Here is an 8,137-nt window from a genome sequence, read left to right as displayed (position 1 = left end):
TCTGTTTCTGCCGTTTCTGTTTCTGTTGTTTCTGTTTCTGTTGTTTCTGTTTCTGCCGTTTCTGTTTCTGCCGTTTCTGTTTCTGTTTCTGCCGTTTCTGTTCCTGCCGTTTCTGCTTCTGTTCCTGCCGTCGGCTCGCATGTTTAGTACTGGAGTCTAACAGTAGAAGGAGGTGTTTCTGATGACCAACAACCATCAGAAAACTGTCTGAGCTTCACTGGAGACCATAAAGCAGCTCGAGCTGGTGTGAATGAAGAGGGAAACACCTGCTGCAGGTGTGCTAACAGGACGTAAACGGAGGGATTTTTGAGTCTTTTCTTTATGTAAGTTTCAGAAATGAAAGTTTTCATAAATATAATCTGGCCGTCATCAGCTGTTTTATAGCATTTAGAACCGTTCTTTTAGCTTGAACTGTCTTTAGCCAGTTTTACATTCAGTTGTTACATTTACCTTTGAGAAAATCTAAATATCTTTTTTATTTTATGTTTCTCCTGTTCAGAAGCTTGTTTAGTGTTATTATTAACTCGGGTAGAGTTTTGATGAGGCCCAGTATCTACGTTTATTTTCACACTTTTTTCAGTTTAACTAAAGAGACTTTTTCACATTTTCTTTAGCAATTTGTATTTAGCATAAATGAGTTAGCATAACACGCTTTTTTAAAACTTAAATCAGTTATTACTACAATAAAACTTAAATAATGAACGCATTTTTCAGCCAAGTTAGATTTTTAGCACAATCAGCATTTTTATTGATTTATTTAAATTTCATTTTTAACAGTATACAACAACAAAATAATACAAATTGAAATTTTAACAGTTAATAAATCAAAAGGGGCAGAAAGAAGAAAACGTATATTATCTGCTCCATCGCTAAATCAACAAAAGTAAATCAAACAGTCAATAAATAAACAGTTAGGATATTTAGCTTTATGTTAGTATTTAATGAAGATTGAATGTATTCAGACATAAATGTGCTAATGAAGCTTTAAGTGTATAATAAGGTCATTTTCTCTGTGGGATCAATGAAGTTTTATTCCGTTCTATAGTTTTATTTCATCACTTCCTTCAGTTCGTGTATATTATTACTCTGTTACCACATGAACATGTTAGTGTCACTATCCTGACACACGTCACCTCAGCTGTTTCTGCTCATCCGGTCTAACTCTTTGGTTTCATTTTGACCACATTTCCTGATGAATGATCCGTTTTTAGGTTTTGTTGCTGTTGATTGTTTACGTGGTTAAAACAGACAGAACCTCAAACCGCGGCGTGTACGAGGCCTCGCCGCTCTGCCGCTGATCCGGCGGACGGTGTGTGTTCCCGGAGCCGGAGGGCTCAGCGTTTGATCCCGGCCTGTAAAGTGGATTATCTGGTGGAGGAAAGCGGCGAGGGCGAGAGCGTGTAGCCAGTATGTGATCAGAGCCGTGGACGGCCCGAGGGGGCGGGTCGACCCCGAGGACAGATGTCTGAACACGCTCTCTGCACCTCCAGATAATGCTCACTTTGTCACCCAAACAGGGCGGGAAAGATAATCAATAGCCTTTGATAGCTGCTATTAGAGCTGTAACGAGCTTTAGCTCATGGCGGGATGCTCCGGCGAGGAGAAGAGCCCACCCGCTTTCATCTTCCCGCTCGCCGTCTTTCATGCTGGTTCTGTTTAATCTCCACGGCCAGTCCAAACGAACCTCAGGACTGCAGGTGAACTTCAGGTGTGTTCGGGACAGAGGCTGCTGCTGCCGCCGCCGCCACCGCTGCCGCCGCCGCCACCGCGGCGCTCCAAATCTAATTTGCTGCATTTGCTTTTGTTGCATCATTAGAATAATTGTTCCCTCCCCAGCTATTTCCTCCAAACCAAATGACACGTTTTTTTCTTTCATGTGCGGCCCCCCGCTCTGAAAATTAGCACTTTGTTTTAAGCACATGGTACTAATGACCGTAATCAACCCAAAACCAAAGCTGAATAATTAGAGGCTGCAGGGACGGCTCGTTCAGGAGAACGCAGGAATTAATAGTCCGTTGGAGAGCTGATCAAGGAGTATTGTGCTTTATTCCTGCTGATATTCAGTCTTCATTTCACTAACAAGTTGGGCAAATTGTAGCCAGTCGACCTTTCTCCAATACAAACATGGAATGAATGTTTGCATGAGGACATGAAGAGAAGCTGGACACAGACGGACGAGAGTTTCTAGGACAGATTTTACTGTGGAACACAGACATGAGGAGAGCAGAAGCTCCAGTTTCAGACTAATCTGGTCATTGTTACATCAGAACCTGTCCCATGATTCTGTGTTTTCATGGACTTCATCAGACAAACATCCTCACTGATGTTGGAGCTCCAGGACAGAATCCCTCAGGAAGACCAAAGGATCATGGGTGGAGGACAGGGGTGGGGGGGTAGTGACGCAGATGCAGAATTATTAGATCAGACTCTTAAAGCTGTACACTCACATGCAGCTGTTAGGACGGGGGGGTTGTGGGTGTGTTAGCCCCCTGGATGGTCACAGAGGAGCGGTGGCGTCTCAAACTGAGCACAGGTGTGTCTCGTTCCCCTGAGACTTTTGTGGTCAGCCGACTTCAGGAGAGGATTATGAGTAAATGTAAGGAGAGTTTGACTGAGGTTATGGTACGAGTCCCTCACGCCTAACTCCAGTCATTAGTAGGGTGCGCGTCCTGGTCCCTCCCGCCTGAGGTGTGCAGGTGAAGCTGCGTTCACTAAAGCTGCGTCGACTTTTAATGAAAAGTCTGCTAACACTCGTAAACTCGGTTCGGCGTCCAGAACTCTAAACACGGTTTCATGTTCAGTCAGAGCTCTGCGTTCAGGTCGGACCTTCAGTGAACGCTCGCTGGAAGTTCAACCAGTTGGACTTTTGACTGCTAAAGCATAAAACAGGGAAGTTTGACCAATCAGGGACTCTGATCTGGTGGTGACGTGTGGGCGGCGTCCTTTAATGAACATGAAAGTACCAACTGTTGTTGGATCCATTTGTAATTGTGAAACTCTAAGACGCTGAATCTTTCATAAATGGGAATAGGGCTGGGAGAAAAAGACCTGGAGGGACATTCAAGCTGCTTCAACATTTTCAGAGCCTGTTTCAGCTGCTCTTCTACAAGCCCCTCCCTGCTGGTCCAGTTCTGGTTCCTCAGCATGTTTGTGGGAAATTTAAATTGATTACTAATTAACAGAATGAAAGGAGACTTTTATTGACCTTTTGTACAAACTTCATGAAGGCAAAGAGGTTTTGTTTTTATGGGAATAAAAGAGGAGTTCTTTCACTACTGAAATGAAAACCTCTCAAACAATTGTGTCATAAAAAGATTGTATAAAGCGAGTATTTGAAAATGATAAGTTGTGTTAAAAAGACATAAGTAATGATGTAGATGCTTGTGACCTGAATGGACAACGTTGTGTTTTTGGTGAAGGGGCCTGAATATTCAGACCTGGTCTTTGTCATGCTCCCTTCACTCACGTGTTACGCTGTCTTAACATGTATGTTGACTCCTGGTTACACGTGTGAGAAGAAATAGAATGAAGTGAAAGTGCTGGTGTGAACGAGCAGCTGAATACACGTTCATAAAACTGTATCTTCACATGAAAGAGCCCGTCTGGAGGACGTCCACACAAACTGCACTGATTGTCTAACTTCCAGGATTTTAACAATCAGGTTGTGTGCAGGTAACGTGCACGTATCACGTGCACAGGGTTTGGGGGGTTGTAAAAAAGCTATTCTGTCCAACATTCCGGTGCTGCTTCACCTTTACCTCCCTTTACGTGTTGACGTCAGCCGGTTGCTCACAGGATACCTGTCGGAGTCAAACATGCGATGAATTAATCCAGTCAAGAGAAAAACATTCGAGGATGTTGAGAAAAACTAGTTTCTATTGCGTTCCTGTGGGGAGTTACTGTTCTTTAAAGAGTCAAAAAACCCTAAATCAACTTTGTCTGTTGACTTCTATAAACCAATCTTTTAAAATGCGGTCTGTTGGCTCTTGCCAAACTTTTGACTATTTAAAATAAACTTGTTTAATTCCTGAAACTATAGTCTAAAACTGTCTGTGCTGCCCCCTACAGGTCGAAACAAGACATTGCAGTTGAATTTTCTGATTGGTCGACTGGTATAAGCTCCAGAAGTTTGATATCGTCATGCTCTACAGCTCCAGTATAAAAGCCCCGCCCATCTTTGACTCTGTTACAGTCGGTCATTAGCTTGTTAGCGTTAGCATGGCTCGTAGGTGTTTACCCTTCAGTTGTCAATAATCTCCTGGCTAGCACAGCATTGAACTTAGAAGTTAGAGAACAGAGGTTGAGTGCAGTTGGCATAAAATCCTGCGATCTTTGTTTTATTTGGGGTTGTTAGCTTAATACGCTAGCCTTTATTAGCTATGATGCTAGCAGCATTTATCCACTCTCAGACACGGATCCCCTTCGGACCTGCTAACCCTCAGCTGCACCAGCAGCCCCGCTGTCAGGCAGTGTAAAAGTCTTGAGCCAGCGCCTCGGAACAAAAATGTTCTGGACCATGAGCGCCGGCCTCGGGGGAAGGGGAGGAGAAACATCCTCAACCTTGTGATTGAAAAAAATAAAAAAGTAAGGGGCGCCGCTCAGTGGATGCTTCTGCAGTGAACCTTGAACTGTTCTTGGTTGTACTGAAAAACAATGAATTTCCCCCGTGGGATTACTAAAGTATATTGGTTGATTGATTGATTGATTGAACCTCCCCAGAAAGTTCTGTGGACAAACCTGCATCACTTTGGCCGGTACCTCTCTCTATACTGAAGACCTAGCATACGCTACATAAAGCCAACATACTGTCAATCATAGATCCAAGCCACACCTCCGCAATCAGTCCGCCTCCACTAGCCCCGCCCCCTTTTTTGGCATGTTTCAAATTTGGGCTGAGAATTGAGTCAGCCTTCCTGTTTGGTTACGCTTTAAAAAATGACTGCAATGTGTCATTTCACCACTAGGGGGAGCAAAGGAAACGCAAGACGACATAACAAGAGATCAAGAAATAAACACAATAAATTATGTAATAATAAAAAACGATTAGGTTGGTTGAGGCTCTTTTCCACTGAGAAAAAACAAAGCTCCAGATAATTTGATTATTTGTTATTTTGCTGTCATGTTACTGGCCCCGCCCACTTGAGATCAGACAGGTTGAATGTGACTCCTGAACCAACATGATTTTCACACAGCTGTCCTACAGGCTCACTGCACGACTTCTGACTTTAATATTTCCTCTGGACCACCTGCACGCCCCACACAGGTTTGGGTCATTTTTGAAGCCCCCACCACCCCCAGAAACGTGTTCCCAAGTCCATGTAAACGTGGGCAAACGGCGTTCCAGGCTTCTGTGTTCAAACTCTCACGTTCACGCATTGCTAAGCAAGTTTCTACGATTGTACAAAACAAACCTGAACCCGGCTGAACTTTGACCAATCAGTGACTTGGATTTGTTATTGACGAGTGGACGACGCCCCCTTTAATTCACAGAAGTATTACCGTGTAAAGATCGATCCTGAGGAGAGAATGAGAACTGCAGGTTAGGTCTGGCAGGACGGATCTGCCGCCGGTGGCTGTTGATCCGGTCAGACTTCGGTGGACGGCTGATTCTCCGTCAGAGTTCATGCACGTGGAAACGCGTCAGCTGCTGCAGAAACTCTGAATAACCCACACAGACGATGCAGAAGTCGAGATTGGAGGTAGAAGCTGCTGAAAGGCTGCAGGGAAAACAAAGTCAGTGAAATCTCATCTGTGAATCTGAGCTGCTGCTTTCCTCTTTATCTCATCCTTCGTTTTGTTTTTGTCTTTTCTTTTATGGGGTTTACAGTAATGCTCAGAGGGTGAAATTATTCCTGGAGCCCAGAGTTTAATTATTTCCTCTGGTATCAATACCGTTTACTGACATAATTTCCGTGTTGATCTGATTAGAGGAATAAGACGTTCTGCCAGGGCACGGCCAAATTGACTTTGGTGGCAAGGTCTTGACAAGAACCAGACACGCAGCTTTATGCATCAGTAACGGCGTAACCACATTATCCATGCACTGCTTCCTGCAGCGGAGAGCAGCCGCCGGCTGGTTCCAATGAAGACAAAGAGAGGGAGCTCGGCGTGCTTCGGTCGGATCGATCTCTGGAATATCGGACGTTTCTTCAGACAAACTTCTTTCACCTTTAATCCTCCGAGGAAATGCAGCGTTCTGTCTGTGCGGTTAAAGCTTTTATTTTGCTGCACGGTGGTGTAACAGAGCAGCATTAACACATTTATTCCCAGATAAAATGTTTAAGTCGTGTGTGATTTATTTACCTTTAAAACAATCATAGTTTACAGATTTCTTTGTGAAAATGTGTTTAAAAAAGTGTATTTATAATGTTCTGTGACAGCTGTGATTGGTGGGATCAACCACCGTACAAGTCATTTCACCGGGAGGTGTGTCAACTGGTAATCCAAGTGTATTAGAATGTAGATCCAGTGGCTAATCCCACCAGTTCTATGATCACATTCAACAAACTGGAGTTATTGCAACACTAGACACCTTAACCGTGAACTGTACCAAAAATCTTTGTCCTGTCTTCATGTTTACACACTTTTCTTTGAAAGCTTCATCACTGCCATCATGTTCTCTTGGCACAAACAGGAAGTGAGCGGCTCTGGTCATGTGACCTTTTACAGTACTCACATGACCTTTTATTTCAATATATGCTGAAAGGCATAAATGGATCATTCAGTAACATTTTTATAGTCTTAGATCTGATTTCTTTACAGAATTGTGACTGTTGGGATTAAATGAGTGAAATCAGCTCAAAGAGAATCCAAAGGTCGACTCTAATGTTTTAATGGTTTTATTGGCTAAAATGAGCTTTTATACAAAATCATTCCAGTTTTTTCTTTTATTTATAAACATTTACTGCACGTGTCAAAGTCGAGGCCCGAGGGCCGGATCCGGCCCTCTGGGTAATTCTATCCGGCCCTCCAGATCATTTTATGTTAATGTTATTAATGACCCGATCTTATCTTGAGCTCATTTCTAACTTGTATCATTTTGACTAAATATATTTTTATGGAGAGTAAAATATTAAAAGTTATTTAAGGTTTAAGTTGATTTATTCTGGAATAATATTCCTGACTTTTTATTATTCAGAATTATGTTAAAACGTTACAGTTTCAAAGTATTAAAAATGGTCATTCTGCTAGTTTTTTGGACTATTCTGGTATTTACTAAGATTTTTAGGCTGTTTTGGAGGTTAGCTAATATTTCAGCTACATGCTAGCTGTTTTAGCTAACCTAAGTTTATTTATTTTTTTTAGGCTTATTCATCTTCCAGCATTATCACAGGTAATTCTGTATATCTACTTCATAATTATGTTAAAAGTTATGAAATGTAGTTTTCGAGTGTTGAATAAGTGTCGATCCTGTCCGGGCCGCGACCTCAGGTGTGTTTTGGGTTTTGACCCCCGTGTGACTGAGTTTGACCCTCCTGGTTTGCCGTCTGTGCCCGAGCCCTTTTCCGTCCGTCCTCTCCTGACAGACGCTTTGAATGATGGGATACCGTCGCTCTGACTTCATCTTTTGTGTTTGTGGAAAACTAACATGATCTGAACATTCTGCAGGTTCTTTGACTTGTTGCTGATGGTTTTGAAGTCTGCAGCTCAGATCTTTTTATTTTGAAAAACCTTTTATCACAGTAATGAACAGAAGAACATTTTATCGATGAAGAAGTCTTTGATGTAATAAACCTTTAAAGAGGATTTTTGGTGTTTGCAGCAGGTCAGAACTGCATTCTGTGTAATCCTTCTGCTGCTGAACCTCCGGTGCTCTTATGTGTCCAGAACTCCTGGAAAAAGGAATCAAAAAGCTGACGGTCATGATACTACCACCACCATGCTTGACTGTTTGTTGATGTGGAGTTTTTCTGTGGGAAAATCATTTCTACCTGTTCAGCACGGTAGTGGAGTGATTATAGTCTGTGATTCTGATTGTGGGTAAGAAGAAGTAGCCCCTCCCTGCTCCTCCAGTGTGAGCACTGGGTTAAACCGGGATCACACTCTCTGATCGTTGCATCAAACGTAACTTTAAAAGCTAAAACGTGGTCATTTCTCACGTCTGCTTCCATAAGAACCCGCACGCCGAGCCGCCGGA

General features: G+C 42.8%; 1 protein-coding gene across 3 annotated transcripts in view; it reads left to right on the top strand.

The window, feature by feature from the left end:
* Positions 1–8,137, top strand: part of LOC112161763 — a 93,942-nt gene that overhangs the window by 62,373 nt on the left and 23,432 nt on the right. The gene's annotated exons all lie outside the window — the stretch shown is intronic.

Source organism: Oryzias melastigma, linkage group LG15, assembly GCF_002922805.2.
Source record: "Oryzias melastigma strain HK-1 linkage group LG15, ASM292280v2, whole genome shotgun sequence".
Classification (NCBI taxonomy): Eukaryota; Metazoa; Chordata; class Actinopteri; order Beloniformes; family Adrianichthyidae; genus Oryzias; species Oryzias melastigma.
This window is presented reverse-complemented; position numbering and strand designations above follow the sequence as displayed.